Here is a 22,533-nt window from a genome sequence, read left to right on the forward strand (position 1 = left end):
CAATATCAGATTACTCTGTGGACCCCTAAGAATTAAGTTTTCCAAGACATCTCCAACTAGAGGAAAGAGAATGCTAATAAGGCCCAAGCTGCGGCCAGCAAGGTCAACCAGACAAACCCCGCAGAGCTGCTCTGACAGCTTTACTGGAACAGCACATGCAGCCATCCTGCCTGCTTTACCGCCTCGGGGAAACTGCAGCACCACTACTCACAGGCAGCAGAGCCCTTCCCTGCGTGCTGACTCTCCACATATGTGCTTTCCTCTACCAACTTGTTCCCGAATTTAAGATACAAAGATATTAACTTAAGATACAGGGACATTATGCCACGAGTTTATGGATCAACTACCGGGTAACAAGCACCAAAACCAAGGAGTCTGCTTTTACAGGTAGACAGCTGGTCAGCTGTAAGAGTGCTGTGCAGCCATGAAGACCAGGACAATCAGCAGGGCTCATCAGCTCAGGTGCAGAGAGAGACCCTGCCTCCAAGAGAAAGGTGAGGAGTGATAGAGGGCACTGCGTACCTCTTCCACAGGCACATATATCTCCTTTTAAGGGCTGAAGGGTAACTAAGCTCTCCTGGACTCACTGGAGTCTAGGCATCCAGTCCAATTCGTGGGCTCTAGGCTGATGGGACTCTCCCTCTCAAAGGAGGTAGACACATTCCTGAGGATGAGAGGTGTTGCCTGTAGCTAGCCTACACGCACAGCTTAGAGAGATCTGCTTTAGAGCCTCATTTCTACGGAGGTCTCACTTACTGAGAAGTGTTTAATTCTGGGCCGGAGAGATGGCTCAACAGTTACAGGGTGACACAGGATAACCATGTGTTTTGGGCCAGCTTGGACGACCCAGCAAACACACACACACACACACACACACACACACACACACACACACACACACACACACACACACACACACACACACACACACACACACCAGCCTGCACTTTAGGGCAAGATTGTGTTAAAATAACAACAACAAACCCCCCCAAACAACATCCCTCTCTCTTAGTGTTGTGGAGGGTTTTGGCTTTGAGAGTTAAACAAGGCAGTCTAGGCCACAAGAACTAGACCGTCTGCAGGTAAGACTAAATGAAGAGAGTTAGTGTGAAGAAAGCAAGCCCACAGGACTAAACATGTGTTCATTGGTTCAGGGCCACACTCTGAAACAGTACCACTATATTGGTCAACATCTTCAATACCTACTAAGTTAACCGCTGTGAACAAATGGCAGGTAGAAACTCTAGATTTTAATTTTTCAGTCCAGAAAGCTTGCTGACCCCTAATAAAGCTGACTGGACCCTGGACACCCTGGCACCGTATCAAGAGCAATGAATGTACTTGGAGAGAAAAAAGAAAAAAGAAAAAAGACTTGAGAAAGGGAACCAAGTAACGTCATGGTGGCCAGCTAGTAGGAGATGGGTCATCTGGAAAGTGCCCCAAGAGCTGTGGGCTATAGGGCTGGAGTGGCAGTGACCAGCAAGGCACAGACCCAGACAAACACAAGTGACTTCCTTCCATCAGTTCTCTCCACAAGGTGACTCCCGAGTGTCACCTGTGGTGGTGAAGGGGACCCATCTGAAGGTGTGTGAGGTGGTCTCGGCACTCTAGAAGCTGGACAGAAGTAAGATGATGGGTGAGACCAGCCAGGTGAGTAACAGGACAGAACAGAACCAAACCAAAGACATGAAAATGGGGGGAGGGCGCAGTGAGGTAAGAAAGGGTGATGGGGGCATAACTAACAAAACACCACACCCATACACAGAACTGTTCAAGAGTAGGGGGTGGGCTTAGCCAAGCTACCCCCCCCCCCCGCAAAAAAAAGAATTTGACGTGCATACAATAGGCGTACAGTAGCTGACACTTGCATGAGAAAGGAGCCAGGATACAATCTAGACATGTAAGCAAGGTTGTCCACGCCATAGGAAATCTATCCTCGTGTCTTCAAAGATCTACTTTCATTTTTATTCATATGTAGTCGCCTGAATCCCTTGAAGCCACAGTTACAGGCAGTTGTGAGCCACCCGATGTGGCTGCCTGAAAGCAAGCTTGGGTCGTCATGTCCGGAGAATCGGCGAGCATCTGTAAGCATTTCTCCAGCCTCATAGCTTATTCATCATCTAAGAAAACAGCTGGACCATCAGATCCCAGGGCCCATACCTACCCAAACACGGAGTCCTGCTCTGGACACACTGTTTCTTCTTCATTCTTTTGTGCCTCATCTGTTTTGTTTATCCTTTTTGCTGGGGGTTGGGTTGAGTTGCTGTCAACTACTAAGAGCTGTGTTTACACTCTGTATAATACCACTGTTGACAATCTTATGTCTAAAATGCACAGGCCGCTTTAAGCGCAGAAGGCTTCCCTTAAAAGGCTCCATGCCCCCCAGCTGTGCCCAGAACACTGACATGCTCACAGGTCTGGCTCATTAAACAGCCACAAGTGCCTTTGGAACACGTGACTCCACTTCACTGAGCACCCATCCAAGGCCCGTGCCACATCCCACAGCAGCCGGGGTGTCTATGCACCCAGTCCCGCCTGGCTACGCCTCCTTGTATTCCTTCCTACAGAAGCTTCACAAGTTTAAGAGCCATAACAGAGGCCTGGATTCCAATAGCACAGACTGTCACGTGGTCGACTTTCCAGTGAGATGGACAGTGATGAGTGCAAACGCTGGCCCAAGAAAGTCCCTTCCCACCCTCTCATTCCTGAGGACTGTACTCATTCCTGGGCAGTGCGAGACAAGCAGAGTTCATTTACAGAAACAGGGTACCATAACCTGGCTCAAGGCAATTAAGTGTCAAAGGGAAACCGGAGGAGTTCAGACCATGGCTCTGAGCATCTATCTCAGGAGGACCAATGAGCCAGTGATGCACAGATTAACTTCATCTTTAAAAGAGGCTCTCTCAGTCTTCTACTATGACTCCACAGGAAAGCAAGGAGACGTGTCTGTGTATATTGTCAGTGGTACAGCTGATAGTGTCTTTTCAGGGGAGGTTAGGCACACAGGATCCCTGTGGGACACTTCTGAAGTGTCTTAGCCACCTTGGTGTAGCAAAGAGTCACTGTAACCTCAGGCGAACCTTAGATCCAGCCTGATCTCATCAGGTAAAGGAGAGGGTGCGGGGGTGTGATTCAGATGCATGGCGCCTGCCTAGCATCAAGGAAGCCTTGGGTTTGTCTGCAAAAATAAAGTATAAATACATTAAATTCAATCAAAAAATAAAAGAAAGAACCACAAGTTGTAGTGGGACAAGCTTGTGATCCCAGAAGCAGCAGGCCCCAAGGATTGAAGCCCTGGTCCCGCATTGAAGCAGGACACTGCTTTGCGCATTGCTGGGCTGTACTAAATGTAGTCAAATGGCCTATTTTTTGTTTGTTGTTCTGTGTATATCCCTCATGCGTATAAACACAGATATCTTATGTTTACCATTTATCATGGCTCTAACACACGAGTTCATAGTTATTTAACTGGTGTGAATTAAGGCGCCTTCTTCGTGTTCTTTATGAAGTCTTACAGCCGCCTTTGTAATGCTTACTCAACCAGCTCAAGGTCTGGGCGGACCTTTTCCTACAGCAGGGAGGAGGAATTCAGTTGGGCTAAGGCCAGCCTGGCTGCCTAGATCGTATCCCAACAAACACAAATACACATTCACCAAAGGAGACAGACGTAAGGCGGTAAATATTATATAATTCCTTTTATACAAAGAGTTTGACTGGACAGATTCACTGAGAGGAAGATAAGGGGTTCGTTAATAGTTGGAATATGAGGTGACGTTGAAATTTGAAAATAGAGGTAATTGTAGAATATTGTGTAAATGTTACTGAATGCTTACATTAAAATTTAAACTGTGAGTAAAGTACAGACACAGAAGTGAGGCTCAGAGGGTAACTATTCTTATTTCTGAACTGCCAAAACAAAGCAACAACAAAAATAACAAGTTCGGAGCCTTAGGATTTTATTTTGTTTTTGTCTTAAGACAGGATTTCACTATATAGCACCGACTGGCCACAAACTCACTGTGATCTTCCTCCCTCAGCCTTCTAAACGCTTGGCCTGAAGACTTAGTGGTGGGCCTCAGGTGGGCATCTTATCTGGGCAAATGTTTTCAAGCCTGTGAGCTGAGTACATCTCATTTACGACAAAGCAAAACGACAACAAATCCACAGGGTCCCATGCAGCTAGGGCCAGCAGCAAGCTCGCTACACAGCCGAGGAAGACTTTGAATTCCTGGTCCTCCCAAGTGCTGGGGTTACAGGCAGTGAACATGCCTGGCTTGTTCCTTCCCCTCTGTGAAACGAGGGTAACAGCAACAACTTGTGAAGCAGGTTGTGGTGAAGGTTAAACGAGGTCATTCAAAGAGCCTCCCATCGTTCTGAATGAATGGCAGCTACGGCCAACTTGATCTCATCGAGCATGTACTATCTTACAAACTAGATTTTACCAACTCTCAGACCCAGTCACCCATCATAGGAACCAGCATATGCTGGCTCGTCATTTGGAGCCCTGATGGCCGCAGACCACCATCTCAAAGCAATGTAACACCTCGCCCCCCACCCGAGTCCATTAGGGAACAAGAGTTACAAGTTGTAAAAGCAGCTCTATGGGCAACACTGCAGTCATAAGGACAAACAAGAGGACAGCCATGCCTTGCTCCCCATGCCTCCTCAGCAGCAAACCTCCCCATTCCCTCATCTTTCCCTCACTGGCAACCCTCCTCTCCATCTATCCAGCATTTTGCACATACTAGATTCTCTTTATGTTTCCTTGTCCTGGTATTGAGTCCAGCGTGAAATGCCAGGCTGCGGGCAGTGTCAGGCTTGGGTGGCCTGCACACGTGAGGAGCAGCTGCAGGCTGGCTGGTGGAGCTGGTGGCCGAGAGGCTGGAAAAGAGGAACTGTCAACACCAGTGAGGCTGGGAGGCACCGCCACAAAGGCCTTCCTCGGGCTGTGGTAGGGTCATGCCCGGGGCCAGGCCCTGACCCGGGACCAGGCCCATGGTGTGGATGTTCTGCACAGGGTCCTTTTCTGGTTTCCTCCTGCCTGCTGCAAATACAGAGGAAGCAGCTGCCTGGGGTCTGCACTAACTCATCTCAGACCTTGGTTGCAAAGTTATTTTCTCCAAGCACATTCACTTCCCAAAGGAGATACCTTCAGATGAGAACTGGCTCCAAAGGGACAAAGGGTGCTGTAGTGAAACAGAGCACGAGCAAGGACAGGGAGCATCTGCGGGCGTGAAGAGAGCAGGCCATTTGTATGTTTCAGCGCCCAGTCCCATCTGCACGGCATCCAGGTCTTAATGTGTTCCTCCTAGGGGTGGAAGTCTGGACTCACACAGGTAGGCGAATGCCCCACCAACAGGGCTACATCCTAGCTCATGTGACACATCTCAGTTATCTTCTTCATCTTTTTCAAATAAAAAAAAAAAATGTAAACACAGTCATATTGCCTTTATAAGCTTTTGTTACTTTTATTGACATGCGTGTGCCTATGCATGGGTGCCACCCAGCATGTGCGGGGAAGTCAGAGTACAACTTGCAGGTTTTTCTTTCTACCATGTGGGTCTTGGTGACTGAACTCAAGTCATCAAGCTTAGTGGTGATGACTGTTTCTCTTTGCTGGGTCACTCGTTGGTCTCCACATTTTCCTTACCACCCACCGCTAGGATCCTTCAGAATGTATGATTTCCCTCCACAGACCTCCCGCAGCTGCCAATACCTTCTAACCTGGAGCCACTGCACACTTTACTGTCTTAAGGACTTCCCTTGAGTCCTTCCTTCTGCCTTTCCAAGTCCAACACACCTCAGCAACTCACCTGTGCCTGAGTAGAATCCGTTATGACTTCCTGAACAAAGCCAGCCTTGTCACTCAATTCCCATTCTTCCTCTCCCCTGAAACATAACCCAGCTGAATCCTAAACTCAAAAGAGTCTTTTCTAAGGCAGCATGGGTGTAGACACCTACTTCAAGGTTTCCAGGACTTTAAAGTCAGGGGCTAGAGAGATGGCTGAGCAGTTAAGAGCACTGTCTGCTCTTCTCAGCAGTCCTGAGTGAAATTCTCAGCACCCACATCATCAGTACAACCATCAATAACGTGATCTGATGCCCTCTTCTGGTGGACAGGTGTACGTGCAGACAGAGCACTCATACACATTAAATAAATAAATCTTTAAAGTCATTCAAGTTGAAATTACAGGCTTGATCGAGGAGAGCCACTTCACTCTAGAGACCACATCCTGCACCCAGTGTATTACAGGAGTCTCTCGGGTTCTGCGTTCCTTTGCCACCTTCCCAAGAAGCTCAGCCTGCCTTTCCTTAAAAGGAGGCAATCCTTTTGTCCTCTGTAGTCAGCTCATCTACAGACCTGCCTTGGTACAAGAAATCAATCTTCTGGAACATTTTGCTATCTCTGGGGAACCAGTCCCCAGAAATCTAGATTTTCTTTCTTTCTTTCTTTTTTTGGTGGTTTTCCGAGACAGGGTTTCTTTATGTAGCTTTGACTTTGTAGACCAGGCTGGCCTCGAACTCATAGTGATCCGCCTGCTGCAATCTAGATTTTCAAGGGCTATCATATGTAAGGAAGCACACGAGGCCAGTTTCTAAGGCCAGTATGTTCAGAGTACACAGATTTTGGTCAGATAGTAGGAGAGATATGGCTAGAATTGCTTAACAACTATCTATTACACACCAAGTATGTGTCAGACACTATGCAAAGCCACTCTTATCACAAAGGGAACTAGCAGACTAGAAAAAAGGATGGGACATTCCCTCACACTTCAGGGGCAGGGCGGAGGGCAGAGGGCAGAGGCAGAAGGACTGTTGAGTCGGGGATTAGCCTGCGCTACATTAAGACCCTGTTCTACCACAACAAGGGAACTGGCCGTTTCAATACAGCACAACAGACTTAGCTAAAGGAAGAAAGAGTTTTACAGCAGGACAGTTAACCATGTGCAGAGAGGCCCATGGGGTCTGCAAAGGAAGCGATAAATAAGGGAACAACCAGCTAATCATCAAGGAACTAAATGGTGGCCAGGGATAAGGAATCTGACAAAGTTGAGCAGCAGAGACCCTTGCCTGGGCATGAGGACCAGGGAGGGGCCGATCAGAGCCTGCATGCTATGGAGACTCTATTTGGGGGCTATACAACTTCACCTCCTAAAAAAATGGGTTTTCAGACCTGTGAGATGGCTCACCTAGTAAAGCGTGTTGGTGACCTAAGATCAGCCCCTGGATCCCACATGGCAGAAGGACGAACAAACTCTCCTGCAAGTTGCCCTCTGACCTCCACACGTTGCTACAGCATGCACATACATGTGCACACGCAAATCAAAGGATGTCTGTTATCATGGCTGCTGTTAATCTAGGCCTAAAACAGATAAAATATTTTTAAACAATTCAACACATACACATATATCCCTAAGTGGTGAGGACTTCTTTTACACACCTACAGTTATTCAGAAAAGAGTTCAAGGGAAGCCAGGCCCTGGCAGCTGGCCCCAGGATGATGGCAGGACTGGACGGCAGCTGGGAAGGCTCTGACTAGCAGCTGTGGAGTATAGGCTTGCTATCTGGTTGGACTCAGATATCAACCATCATCTACAAACCTGGTCATAAAAGGAACTAATCAAATACTTCTGCCAACAGGATTACCCTACCTCTTGTCCCCTCAAAGTTTCTGCTCATCTAATCTAAAACCCTCCTCACTCAATCAGTAACAAGAAGTCCTAGGGAAAGGCACTTCAAGTTTCCCAAGTGAGATGGCGCGGTTGTACCAGCAGGTTTGTACCATGGCTCTACCTTAGGGACTTCTGTTTGGTGTATCGGCAACCCTCAGAATATCTGACCGGAGAGGTGAGGGGAGGAAAAGTGACTTCTAAACTTCCCAAGGATTGCTACATGTTCTTCACAGGAGGAGGAAGCAGGGTCAAGTGTAAAAATGATGACATGCTTTTTCCCCTCAAAGAATCACCAAAGCTTCTTTTCGAAGCCCTTTCCTGGCGTTTGTTGATATCACTGTCTGGGTTTTATGCAAGGATAATGTACTTTTGGATTTAAACTAGAAGGAGGTTAATTGCTAATTTTAACATCTCACAATTACTAGAATCTATTTATTCAGTTAGCATTTGCCAGAAGTCAAGTTAAATTGCTATTTTGAGGAAAGAGCTTAAGCGAGTTAAGAGATGTTTACTATATAATAAAATAACCTTTTAAATAACTTTTAATGCCAGTTTATCAAACACATCTATACTAAATTTATCCAGAGGATATAGCCACTAAAATAGCAACATGCTAGAGGAAAAATGGTACATGCTTAGGAAAGATGCTGGGCTAAACTTGGAGTGCGTGCCTGTGCTCCAAGCGCTGGAACTTTTTATGGACAGAATTGATAATCGTCTTTAAAAGGCACTGTAGAAGGCGGCTGCAGAAATCTTACCAGCAAAGGTTAAAGTTAAGTTTCCACAGCTACTAATACAGTCCAGTGTAACTCCTGACAAATGCACGTGACTGGAAACAGAAACTGGTATCGTGCATGAGGCAGAAGCTTCCTGTATGGTACTCAATACCATGTGACCTGGGGGTAAACTAGGGGCCCTGGCTCATCTTATAAAATAATGGTTTGATACTTTTAAGGCATGGCTGTTGGCTATGTAGAAAAAAACTTAATATATCGATTGATAAACACAATTATGTAAGTAAACATAAGGAGGCATGGGCATGAGAGCATCTTAACTGATGTCGGTCATCAACAGAACAGTCCTCAAGGTATCTAACCGATACATTTGTTCACCGATTTATGCTGATTTTACATTAGAAGGCATCCCAGCCCCCAGCACATTGCCCACACTGGGTCTTATGTACCCAAGGTGAGCCTTGAACCCCTTCTGTATCTGAACCCATGATGGTCCTGCTCTACCTCCCAAAGGCTAATATTGAAGGCTTATATACTGGGCTTCAAAGGTGTTCTTTTCACAAATCAAATTATAACCAACGCCCCTTTTGTAGAGAAAGGGTCTTATGTACCCCCTCGCTGACCTCAAAATGTAACTGAGGATGACCTCCACCCCCAGAATTCTGGGACTGCAGATGTACATCATCGCGCTGGGCCTTACACGGTGCTGAGGGCTGAATGGAGGAGGGCTTTGTGCATATCAGGCAAGCCTCTCCCAAGCGGGCTGCACACCTGGTCCGTTAGAGATGCAGACTATTTTTCATTACGCTATTACTGGGGAAGCTTGAGAAACGAGAAGGAAAAAAAAGCCAATCATATATTCAACCACTTGTGTTCCCAGAGTTCAGCGGTGGTTCATAGCACCGGTAACACCAGCTCGTGGGCGCCTGGGAGCACTCCTCCTGAGCCACATCACTGCTCTCACCCCTTTAGGGGTGTGCATTCTAAGACCTGGCCCCACTGAGGCAACACTGAGTCACTCGTGCTCTGCCCCTGGGCGTTAGAAACAATGGCTGCTATACAGGCAAGCACCCAGAGAACATGGGACTCCATGGCACCCAAAGGCAGGAAAAAAGAAATTAAAGCCAGCCATGGTGGCGCACGCCTTTAATCTCAGCACTCAGGAGGCAGAGACAGGCAGATCTCTGGGAGTCTGAGGCCAGCCTGGTCTACACAGTGAGTTCCAGGACAGCCAGGGCTACACAATGAGAAACCTGTCTCAAACACAAACAAACAAACAAACAAACACATTAAATGAGCAAATTTTCCCTACAAAAGTGAACACCAGTGGAAAAAACCCCACACTGAAAACTCACCATAAAACAGAAAACATTAATCTGAGTAGGAACAGGCTGCCTGTAAACCAGCAAAATTAGGAAAGCCACATGTTTCATTAAGCCCCAAAAGATTGGTGGACAAGGCTTTAGGATGAAATTAGTGTGGCACAGATCTCTAATTCCAGCACTCAAGAGGGAGAGGCAGGGGGATCGGAGAGAGGCAAGTTCAAGCCTAAGTCTGCACAGGGAGCGAGCTCCAGGCTAGCCTTGGACACATACCAAGACACTATCTAAACAAAACAAAACAAAAACCAGCCAAAAAAATTGGTAAGGACCTTTTGGTGAGATGAGGTGTTCCATCCTCACCTTCTGAATCCCCAGGATTCTTTCTTCTTTAGAACTGCTAACCAACTCCATGCAGTGTGAATCCTGAGCTAGTTTGGTGACTTGCACGCTGCCGCCCAGGGAATATTTCACCAACAGTGTTCTGTTAGCGCATCGGCCTTTTCCTCAAATTCACGAGGTGCCGCGTTTTAGTTCCTGCCTTCGTATCCTATGCAGGCTTCCTGTGAGCCCAGAACACTAGAAGATCTCACGCTACTCAGAGAAGGCAGCGGAGGGACTCAGAACTGCGCTCTGTCGGTAGGATCCTGCCTTCCGCAGCTGCGACGGGTTAGCAATGACAGACAACTGTATTTGTGGTAGCAGCTAAATCAAACAACAGCTTAAAACACCATACTCTCAGCTAAGTACTTTCAACCTCCAGCTCCTGAACTCTCCTACAAGCATAAAGCAGAGGGGATGGCAGCCTGGCTAGTGTTCATTCTAGCTCCGTAAAGACTACAGAGTGAGGGACCAGCTAACTTATGCGTGGAACTCTGACCCACAGAATCTTGGGACAATAAAAAATATATTTTAAGCAAAAACAAAACAAAACAAAACAAAAAGCACACACACACACACACACAGAGCTTAAAAACAAAAACAAGCTAAACTCCACCAAACCCCTCCACAAGAGGGGTATTTCACAGTATACCTCCAGAGTGTGTTCCGGTATAAGGTAAAAACCTAAACCCAAAGTTTTGAGACCAAATCCTTCTGCCTGGTGGTGCGCAGTGTTCCTAGATCCAGCACTAACCCACATGGTGTGCTCACTTCTTTCTGTTGTGTGTGGCTCTTCAATGGCGCCCAGGGAGCTACTGGGGACTGTACTCCTCCTCTGTGGCTTTTCATCTGCACACAGGCTTCTCCACTAGCCTGGACATCTTCCTGCACACGTTCTGCGTCCGGAGATCTTTCCTATGCTCAGCTAACAGGGTCATAGAGTTCCAGAGCCCTCTGCCATCCACAGCCCTCAGCCTCTGGGCATGCTGCAGAAGGCCATGCTCAGCCCCCGTTCTACCTCATGCTGATGATGGTCCTACAGGCCTGTTTCCTCTAGCCTAACAGTCGAGCACAACTCCTCCCCTTACCCCCGACGAAATGATTGCTAAACTCAAGCAAGAGAATTAGGAGCAGAATTTGCCGCCACTTCCAGTGCAGAGCTGTTAATGTTTGGCTAGCTTCATCTCCTTGACATTCAAGGGCTATTTCATTAAAGGGCAGAAAGATGCTCCTCCACCTCCGGCCACTAATTAAACCATTTTGTTGAAGCAGACACCCACTGCTCCTGCCCTTCTGAGCTCCTGGAGGCTAACGCATTGCAGGACACAGAGGAGGAGGCCGGGGCGTCAGTGGCAAATGCATTACACCCGAGGCTTTTCCACTCTTTCCCTCTCCTAGCGGCCACCACATCTGCCAATCTTTCCGAAGGCAGAGCCCTGGTTACAGGGAACTCCATCATTAGGGGTCAGCCACATACTCACGGGTATGAATCCACAAAGCCTAAAGCTGGGCATCCAAGCGGGTTGTTAGCAGTACTGCAGGAGCAAATGCCCCCACTCAGTCAGCTATCTGTAGTTTATTTGTTGTTATGCACCCACTGTATTAAAATGCTATCTCCTGGAGTAACAGTTTCCTGCAAATTTTTGGTTAAATTAAAGCAGCTACATTATGGTGGCAGAGACCAATGAAGATGAAAAAACTGTGTATGCGTATTTTAAAAACTATGTTATGATCCCTTAAAACCACTGTGCTTTAAAAAAATGTTTAATTTTGCCAGGCAGTGGTGGCGCACGTCTTTAATCCCAGCACTTGGGAGGCAGAGACAGGTGGATCTCTCTGAGTTCCAGGACAGCCAGGGCTGTTACACAGAGAAACCCTGTCTCAAGAACAAAACAAACCAAAACCAAAACCAAAAATGTTTAATTTCTACAATTCTTAAGATACTGGCCCTGGGTAAAAGAATGGGCAGGTGGGCAAACAGGCTTGACCATGACCATGAAGAGGATCTTTTGAGAGTAAACACGCGGTGATGTGCTACACCTTGGCAACAGGTGGCCTTACGTACCTCAAGAAGGCAAAAAGCTCGCAAAGCCCCAAGCCCTTCTGGTCTAACTGCTAAGCTCCATTGCTGGCCACGGATCTACCCTGTAACCACCCAACCAGTAAAAAGTGTTAATGACACAAGCTTCCCAAGGGGGTTTATTTTATCGTCTTATCTACCCTATCTATCTATCTATCTATCTATCTATCTATCTATCTATCTATCTACCTACCTACTTACTTAAAGTGGGTGGCTTGAAACAAAGTCTTGAGTAGCCCAGGATGACTCTGAGCTTCCACTCCTCCCACCTGCACCTCCTTAGTGCCTTGATTACAGGCATGTACCACTCGCCACGCTTGGCTTATGCAGTGCAGCGATAGGGGTTGAACCCAGGGCTCAAGTACGCTGCCCATCACTTGTTGCTTGTTTATTGTGGACCGCCTTTAGAACCCTCTAGATCTCAGGCATGTGCCAACCTTGCCTAGAGGCAGAGGATCTTGGGAATAGAGCTAGTAAGAGTAGAGATTTGTGCAAGGAGGGCAACACAACAGTGATGACATACAGGGGAAAACCAACCAGCAGTTCCAAAGACTGTTGGGAATAGTATCAATTGACACCTGCTTTGCATTAGATAAAAATTATTCAGTCAAAAAATAATAATAAATAAAAAAGCCATGGATGGAAATGGGATCTTTGGGGGAGGAGAGCAGAGCACCCTTCATTAAGAAAAGGCTTTAGTTCCTCATTTCTGCAGCTCTCCTTAGTATTTGGTTTACTAAATGACAAATAGACCCTCTTCTACTTCTAATTAAATTTACCTCAGCACACTGTTTTGGTTCTAGTACATGAGGAAAATATGGCTTGAGAGAGTTGTCACCAAATCGGACAAGCTGCAGAGGCCCTTTTAGGGTTGGCTCTGAGATTACAACAAAACGTGACAGAACAATTCTTTTTAGAAATCAATTTTCTAAGTTAGTGAACAAAACAATGGGCTTTGTTACACACTTTTAAAACTTTTGTAATTACTTATTTCATGTGCATTGGTGTTTTGCCTGCGTGTGTGTCTGTGTGATGGTGTCGGGTCCTGGAGTTACAGACAGCTAGCTGTGAGCTGCCATGCGGCTAACTGGGAATCGCACCCAGGGTCCTCTGGAAGAACAGCCAGTGTGCTTAACTGCTGAGTCATCTCTCCAGCCCTGTTCAATACACATTTGAACACATTTATTCCCCTGTACTTTGCTCACATTCATTCCTCACCATCCTTCCCCTTTCTGTCCATTCCTCCTCCCTCTAAGAGCCCTTCCTGCTTGATATCACCGATATAGTCAAACCAGATTCCATATAAGAGAGCATGTTACATGTGTGTCCTCCCTGGGGGAGGGGGGTCATCCTCTCTTACTCCCCTCCCCCTCTAGATTAGACAGGTAGTAGTTCTGGAGGGATAGGATTCTGTTATGTTAAAGCAAACTGTTACTTTTAGAAGGATTTCTTCCTCTTCCATGATGTTGTAATAAATCATGTCATTGGAAAAATACTGGTTGAGTTATGTGGATCTTCCAAATCCTGACTCATTTCACTATGCAATAATAATAAAAAAAAAAATCCATTAATTTCACAGCTATGAGTTGGGAAGCTGTAACTCATGGTAGTAGAAAAGTCTCTTAACTAAATATTCAATTAATTAAAAGCATTAATGTCTAATTAAAGTGTTTTTTTTTTTGGTCATAAATTATTTTCCTTAAAATAACAAGCTTATCTTGCCCATTTGTGAGAAAACCTGTCTGCCAAATCTTCATGTATGAAGAGCCACAGATCATCAATTTCCATTAAAAAAAAGGATAGCATTCACTTCAACTTAAAATCGCAGAAGAGCATGTTTTATTTACATATGTGCACACATATGTATGCACAACTTTTGTATGTCGTGCTGGGGATCCAACCGAAGGTCTCAGGGACTCTAGCCAAGTGACCTGCCACTGAAATACTCACTCAGATGAAAACTCCACATCACCATCAAGGGCATTAGATAACATTTTGGTTTTTTTTTTTTTTGGTTTTTTTTAAATAGAAAACATATAAAGAAGCCAGGCCAGTGGTGCAGCACGGCTTTAATTCCAGTACCTGGAAGGCAGAGGCAGATGGATCTCTGAGTTCTAGGCCAGCCTGGTCTACAGAGTTAGCTCCAAGACAGCCAAGACTAAACAGAGAACCCCTGTCTCAAAAACAAACAAAAGTATAAAGAATAAAATTTTAACTAGCAAATGTTGTATTAAAAGGCCAGTAATTTAATTGTGTTCACCACTGTACAATAAGGAAGGAAAACTACCCTCCTGAGAATAGCTAGGCCTAGCCCACTATGTTCAACCACGAATGTAGAGCAGGGAGGGCAGAGAGAGCAGGGCCACCTAAAGGTTTGAGGACCACGCTGAGAATTGCTACTGTACAAGAAACAGCTACCGTTTATTCGAGAACCCCCAGGGTGGGAGGCAAGAACCAACAGAAATTTGCAACAGTGGCTAACAGCAAAGTAAGACCTGACAAGAATTTGAGTGGTGGCGCAGACCTACAATCACCATACTTGGAAAGTCCAGGCCAACCTGAGACCCTGTGGCAAACCAGCCTAATTAAATAAGTGCTGCCTGCTTTTCTTCTGGACCATGCCTGCCTACCTGGTGCTTACACAAACACTGCCATCAATAAATTTAGTTTACAAAGCACAGGTGGGGGAATTATCTGGATTACAAATCCTGTGGTTTTGTTTTTTTTTTTAAACATGGGTAGAGTAATTGAGATTTTAATGCAGATTTTAAGCAGTGTCGTTAGGAGAAAGACATACCCCAGAATGTGGGAATGCTTCTGTTTTATGAGAGCTACCAAAATCCTGACCCCTGAGATTTAAGTTGCTGGGTTCTGAAGGCGGGTTTGTTTAGAGCATATCCATGCTCTGATGATGAAACAGATGCTGAGCCAGGCGTGATCTCTTGGGAGGTGAACGCAGGATGACCAGGAATTCAAGGTCAGCTGTGTAACAATTTATCTTTCGCTTGAAATAAGCCGTGAATACAGCCAGACCTCATAGTGTTATTAAATTATTAAACTCCTAAACACCAACCATTATAGGTGTATGTAAGTTTGAGGACAGAAGCGAGGTGGAGGCAGACAATGTTGGGTGGATTTTGAGTGTTCTCCAGCGGCCATTTTACAGGCTTGCGCTACACAGCGGAAACTTTCAGTGTGACCTAATGTGGTCTTCGGGTCGCTGAGAGCATGCCCTTTCTTTTGTTTTGTTTCTTTGTTTTGTTTGGCCACGTGTTCATGCCAGGAAGTGCATGGGCCGTAGGCAACGGGCCGAAACCAATCCCAAACTCAACCTTCTGAGCCAGAACAAAGCTCTCCTCTTTCTCAGGTTATTTCACTACAAGACAAAAAGTGGCTCACATGAAATGGTTCAGTCAAAGATGGCTGCTCCTTACGACAGTTCTGTTCTGGCATCTGTCGGGGCGGGCGAGCTGGTCTTGCTGGTCCTTGTCTTCTGGGGACCTTAGTACCTGGTATATCAATCCTGTGGCCTCTTGAGAATACACCTCCTAGGGGCAGGGCATCTGGAGAATGCACTGTGCCACGTTCCTGTGAGTGTCATGAATTCACCAGTTTCAAACTATTCCCAGCAAGAACAGATCCCTCTAGGCCCGAGTCCCATCACAAGGCTCTTGAAGAAAAATGCCAAAAGCCACCACGTGTCATGTCTCTCTTTACATCCTGGAGTACTGGCCTCTAGCCTCCATCTGACTTGTGGGTGGCTAGAGGGAGGTGGGGTCAAAACGGGGTCTCATTTGCCCCAGGCTGGCCTGGAGCCCTGGCTTCCACTCCTCAAAACATGCACCACTGCTTCTGACTCCCTCAAGACCCCCCCCCAACACACACACACACACACACACACACACACACACACACACACACACACACACACTACAGTTTCCCTCCAGCCCTCTTTTAGTTTGTTTGCTGTTTTTGGCAAGGGCGGCGGCAGGGTGGGGGCTGGGGTGGGGCCAGGACACGATGAGGATGAGGGCGACAGCAGGGTTCATAACGTAACACAGTGCTGATGTTTCAAGGCTTGAGCACCATGCCCAGCTTACACTAGGATCCTCACCCGTCAAAACCAGTAGAAACTGGGTAAGACAGAGGGATAAACAAAGGCATGTGTCCTATCATTCCCACCTCAGGAGTGGAGTGGGTACCCTGAGGGCAATCCAGGCTCCATCACAGAGATAGTTCAGGGAGGGGCCATGGTTTCTTATTAATATGTTCCTACACACACACACACACACACACACACACACACACACACACACACACGTGAATCTAGGTGTGGGTACATGCACGCCAAGGCACCCATGTGGATATCAGAGGACAACATATGGGTACCATATGTAAACATAGGTCCTTAGGGTTAGGAGCACTAAACCATTTCTCCAGCCTCAAAAAAAAAACTGGAAAAAAAAAAATTTTTTTTTTTTAAATATATTTAAGTCTGAGAAGAACATTTAGGGGGGAGAAAGAGATCTGGGGCTGGTGACATGGCCCAGCTGGCAGTATACGTGCCTAGTGTGTACAAAGCCCTGGTCCAACTGCAACACGACCTAAAACACGGTTTGGTGATCATCTATGTATGATTCACAACCACTTAGGACGTGAGCCTCTAGCTGTGTCTGTGAGGTCATTCCGGGCAGGCTTGACCAAGGATGAAGACCCTGAATATGAACAGCAACTTCCAAGGGCTGACACCTGGGACTGACTGCCAGGAAGAAGGCAGCATCTCTGTGCTTCAGACTGCAGACCCAGTGTCACCGCTCGCTTCATCCTTATCCCCTGCATCCCCTGTCATGGCGTTCCATAAACCTGTGCTTGTCAGGGATTTAGCTGTAGCAATGGGGAGAGTCGAGTAAACACAGTAAAAACTGAATAGGACAAAGATGACTCTATTTTACGGACCTACACACCTACACACACACACACACACACACACAGACACACACACACAGACACACGTACGCACGCCCACCCTGAGAACACGTAACTAGGAAGATGGCTCAGTTGGTGAAGTAGCTACTACATACACATTCAAGGTCAGCTCCCCAGCACCCACATAAACTAGCTGAGAGGGACTGTGGGCTCCTGTCATCCTAGCACTTGAGGGGAGGGACAGTCGTCAGGAAGCTCCTTGAAGCTTGCTGACTAGGCAGTATCGCCAGTCACTGAGTCACAGGTTCACTCAGAGACCCAGTTTTTCAAAAAAACAAGGTGGACGGTGACAGAGAAAGGAGGATGCGGCAAGGGCGACTTCTGTCCCCCCCCCCATTCACCTGTACAAAGGTGTGTACATAACACACACACACACACACACACACTACACAGACTGTCACAGGAAGCACCCAGAATTTTTATCACCAGAGGTTAAAAAGTTTAAGGAAGTTGCTCCCAGAGTCACGATTCCACCCGTATCCCCACAAACCTGCAAGTGAGCCTCTTTCTTTGCTCCCTGCCTCCTGCCCTTGATCAGATGTTCCCTCTCGCCTGTCCCTATTTTCCCAAGAGACCCCACGTACGCAGACGGGAGGAGGGTTCCTAGCACCTCACAGCACTGGCACCTCACCTGGCACTGCTAGAGCAAGCAAGCATGGGGACAGACATATGTCTACAGAGACTGCAGTGGTATATGCTGTGCTGTTGCTCTGAAGATAAGCACAGAGCTGTTTTCCGGTCACCTGGGAGCTTCAGACAGGGAGGACCAATCCGCCCCCGCCACACACACACGAGCACTACGGACTTCCCCTCGGTGTGAAGCTTGGGCAGTCCTGAGTCAGTGGGAAAGTGCAATGCTTTAGGGCCTACAAGGGAGGAGGGGAGTTAGACAGGGCCGAGTAAAGCTTGTTCAATTCCTTGGCCTATGGACGATCCCCAAGTACAACTGCACCTTACATCCCAAGGTGTGTCTAAAAGATCTGAGGTAAGGGGCAGGAAAGATAGATCGGGCGGTAAAGAGGTCAGCTCATAGGTGTAAGGCTCTGGGTGCAATTCCTAGCATCTATACAGAAAGCCAGGCATGGTGGACCGTGCCTGCAATCCACCGCTGGGGGAGTAGAGTCAGGAGGAACTTGAGTTCGTTGGCTTAGTCTATCTCTGGCTGGCAAACTAAAAGTCTCATTGAGTGTGTGTGTGTGTGTGTGTGTGTGTGTGTATGAGAGAGAGAGAGAGAGAGAGAGAGAGAGAGAGAGAGAGAGAGAGAGAGAGAGAGAGAGTGAGAGAGAGTGAGAGAGAGAGAGAGAGTGAGAGAGAGAGAGAGTGAGAGAGAGAGAGAGAAAGTAAAAGGTCTACCACTGCTAAGGAATGGCCCCTGAAGTTGACCTCTGGCCTCCGAATGCACTCACATGTGCACACAATTCAGAACAAAGTCTTAGCTTAGATCCCACAGATCATAAACTCCTAGGGTTGAAACTCCGGAAGCTGGGTTGTTGCAGAGTCAGGAGTCCACTGAGAAGCCTCACTGTGGGCCAGGGACGGCACTCGGTTGGCAGAGGACTCAATGTCCAGTGCTGCAAGAAACGTGGCCATGGTGGGGAACAGCAGTTGGGAGGTAGAGGTTCAAGGTCATTCGTTAGACATACTGAGGGAAAGGCCAACCTGTCTTTAAATAAAAAAGAATGAGTGGCTGGAGAGACAGCTGAAAGGTTAAGAACACTGACTTTTCTTCAAGAGGTCCTGAGCTCAATTCCCAGCAATCACATGGTAGCTCACAACCACCTATAATGTGACATGATGCCCTCTTCTGGCCTGCAGGTGTACATGCAGGCAAAGCACTGTATACATAATAAAAAATAAATCTTAAAAAATATATATAGCGTAAAAAAAAAAATGAAAAAGGAGGGTCTGTTTAATCTGAACAAAGGCCGTTTCAGATGTCGACTGTCTCTGCCTTTAGGAAGACTCTGATATAGGGGGACGCTGCCAACAGTCTAAACTCAAAACCATTTATCCAATTAAATTTCATGTGCACAATGATAAACATGACTCAAGTTTTACTTCTTAAATATTTGCACTTCAGTACATCCCAGAAAGACTTCATCCTAGGGGTGGGGAGGCTGCTAGAGACGTGGCACTGCAGTTTCGAGCACTTGCTGCTCTTCCAGAATTGGCTCCCAGCACTCACAGCAAGCAACTCACAAACCACCTGCAAGTCCAGGGGCTAGGGCACCCTCCCCTGGCACGTGCACATACGTGTCTCTCTCTCTCTCTCTCTCACACACACACACACACAACACAACACATACGTGTCTCACACACACACAACACATACGTGTCTCACACACACACACGTTTAAAGACTGCACATTTTTACAGATCTTTATGCTGTAGCTCCTCCCACATTATTTGCTGGCAGTAAGCAATTACGACCGGATTTAAAAACAGAAAAGCAAATCCTTGAAATGTTAAAAACAAAAACAAAAAAACAAAAAACAAAAACTCCATGTGCACTTCTAGATGCTCGATGTTGAGTGTACAAAGGCAGACAACTAACCACAGGAGGAGCAAAGGCACAGACCGTGCGTGTCTTTACACACACATAGCTACAGTCAGTGCCCACTGAGGACTGCCTACATGGCCACTTTCAAAGTTTTACACGCAGCAGTTAATCCTTGTGACTGTGTGGGGCAGCAATTAGAATCACAGCTTCACACCTGAGAAAGCAGAGACACAATGCAGGTGATAGATCAAAGTTCCTAAAGCTGTGATAGTCTTAAATCCGTCACCTGACATACTAGTTCATGACAGACAGCCATTGACAACAAGGTTTAAAGAGAAATTGACCTGTCATACGGACTTCAAGCAAGGAAGACCAAGTCCGACACACCAGCAGGCTTGTTTCTTCTGGGGCCTCTTCTACTGTCACAGAGGGCTGCCACCTCCCATGGACACATGGGGGTCTTCTGTCTACACTGCACAAACCTGATGTTTCTTTTTTCTCTTGTAAGGATAATAGTTATAAGTCCCAGGATCGCTGTGAGTTCGAGGCCAGCCTGGTCTACAGAGAGAGTCCAGGGCAGCCAAGATAACATAGAAAAATCCTGTCTATCGTGTCTAAAAACTAGTTAGGAAGACAGAGTAGTTTCCTGGATTGTACCATTCATTCTTTCTCCTAAGCCTAACAAGGAAGGACAAGTGGATGTGGCCACATGATGCTGACAATCATCAACCAACAGGGAAAAAGAACAGCAGCCCAGATGTTCTATGAAAATAAAATTGGATCACATCTCCCATTCTCCTGCTACCCCACTCACATTTATGTCTCCCTAATCCTGACCTCGGTGGTCTTGGGGTATAGTTTTGTTAATTATTACAACCATGTGGACTAAAAGATAATTTCGTTTTATAGTTGAGGGAACAGGAGCACAGAAAAATTAAATGTCTTTGTGCAGGTCACTACATTTGTCAGTAGCTGCTAGAGCCAAAGCTGCCACCGCCCCCACACAGTAAAGCCGGGCTCCTCACTCCTTTCAGCCAGCATGAGGGAAGTACGCATGGCTAGCACACACAGGAGTTAGGTGTCATCTAGACCAGGCAGTAGAGCTCCTCCCCTGTGTCCTTCACAACGGGCCGAAATTTCCTGACAACCGTGACCGCCACCAAGTTCTTACACTGACAGCTCTGGTAGTGGCGACCACAGCTTCCTTCTTTCCCAGGGCGCAGTACACTGGGTCCTCGGTTCAGTTCACCAGGTATACAATTGAGAATTCAGTGCAAGCGAGTATTTGTTGTATAATCAAGTCAGAGAACATGTCTCCTTTAGAGACGGTAAGGAGTACGTTCCATGTGAGAACACTGACAAAAAGCAGCATTCATGGCAGGTCCTCGCAGGAAACAACAGAAGCCCCCGGGGCTTTCCCAGCCCCCGTAACTAAGTCCACTGAGCTCTCTACCTGACATGTAGTTAAACAGACCAACGGCACACGGTGTAACTGGACCCACCAGTCCACGCCCACGCAGGCATTTAGTCAGTGGATAAGACATGGAAAAAAACCACAGTTCCCAGAGGGAATGCTAGTGGATGACAAGGTCGGCTGAATTACAGCGGAGCTGTTTGTCTGTTGTAAAAAAAGAGCTATATAAAGAGAAGCCATGATAACAGTGTTTTCTTGAGAAAATTAAAGTTATCTGATTTTTCAAAAAATAGCTTTTTGGTTGGGTGTTGGGGGACAGTGTGGGGGAGGACTGAAACCTACCGTGGTGCTCAGGCTGGCCTCAAACATGGCCATTCTCCTGCCGCTCACCACCACCCCGCTGGCATTACAGGTGTGAGCCACCACACCCAGCTTCAAGTTTGTTTTGCCAGGAGCAGCCCAGCAGTTCCGACTGTGCCATGGAGACTGTCTGACAGCTTCAGCGGTCTGTTCTATTTGCATGGAAAGGAAATAAGCAGTGTGGCCAGACAGCTGAGCTCCGCTGACATGCGCTCCTGTAACTTCAGGGGCCCGAGGATGGCTACTGCGCGCACCTTTATAGCTTCTACCCTACTTTCTGAGCAGCCTGTCTATCTGGTCCCTAGCTTCATGCCACGTAGGTTTCAGTTCTTAAAAAAAAAAAAGCTGTCAGCATAAACATCGAAAGGCTTAAGTTTGATTTGTCACCAGGGTGACACTTCCTGTTTGAATGAATGATTTCAAGTGGCACCGAGATCCAAGGCAAGCATATTTCTTTCACATGTAAAACCTAAACATATTTGTTCTACATGCCTTATCAAGAAAGAAAACTTCCAGACACAAAGAAAAATGGACATAAATGCTTCCAGAATCCAGACAGCAAAATTCAAATGTCAACTTACTCATCCACTTGCTTTAATAATTGTTTATTTATAAATTAATAAATGTATCACAATGCACCAGCCTAAATGGGTCAAAATGAATTATGGGACAGATGCCTTACAGATGCAGTTCTGTGTAGATTTCCTTCCTAATTATTCAAGTTTCTCTAAGACATGAAAAAGCAAAATAATCATTACCCTCTGTTATGACTTTCTTTTCTAGCTCTGCAAAAAAAAAAAAACAAAACAAAAAAAAACTCTGTGTTCGGCAGCAGTAGGGGTGAAACTACTATTGTCTGGCCGGCACCAGCTTTCTTAATTAGCTTCCAGGAAGATCTGATTGAATCTGATGTGCACATGACATGGGGCAAGCAAGGAGCCCATGTGCCTTTAAATTAGGCAGTCAGGGGATCAGGACTGCATGCTTTGGAAAGAAGATCAAGAACCATGAGATAGAACATTCCGGAACACTGGGTGAAGCCTGGACTTTTGTGAGCGCCCTGCCATATTAAATCACACATGGGTC

General features: G+C 46.6%; 1 protein-coding gene across 5 annotated transcripts in view; it reads right to left on the reverse strand.

Moving 5' to 3' along the window:
• The window catches only part of Rbpms (RNA binding protein, mRNA processing factor), a 152,881-nt gene that overhangs the window by 34,661 nt on the left and 95,687 nt on the right, over window positions 1-22,533 (reverse strand). The gene's annotated exons all lie outside the window — the stretch shown is intronic.

This window comes from Acomys russatus, chromosome 27, assembly GCF_903995435.1.
Source record: "Acomys russatus chromosome 27, mAcoRus1.1, whole genome shotgun sequence".
Lineage (NCBI taxonomy): Eukaryota > Metazoa > Chordata > Mammalia > Rodentia > Muridae > Acomys > Acomys russatus.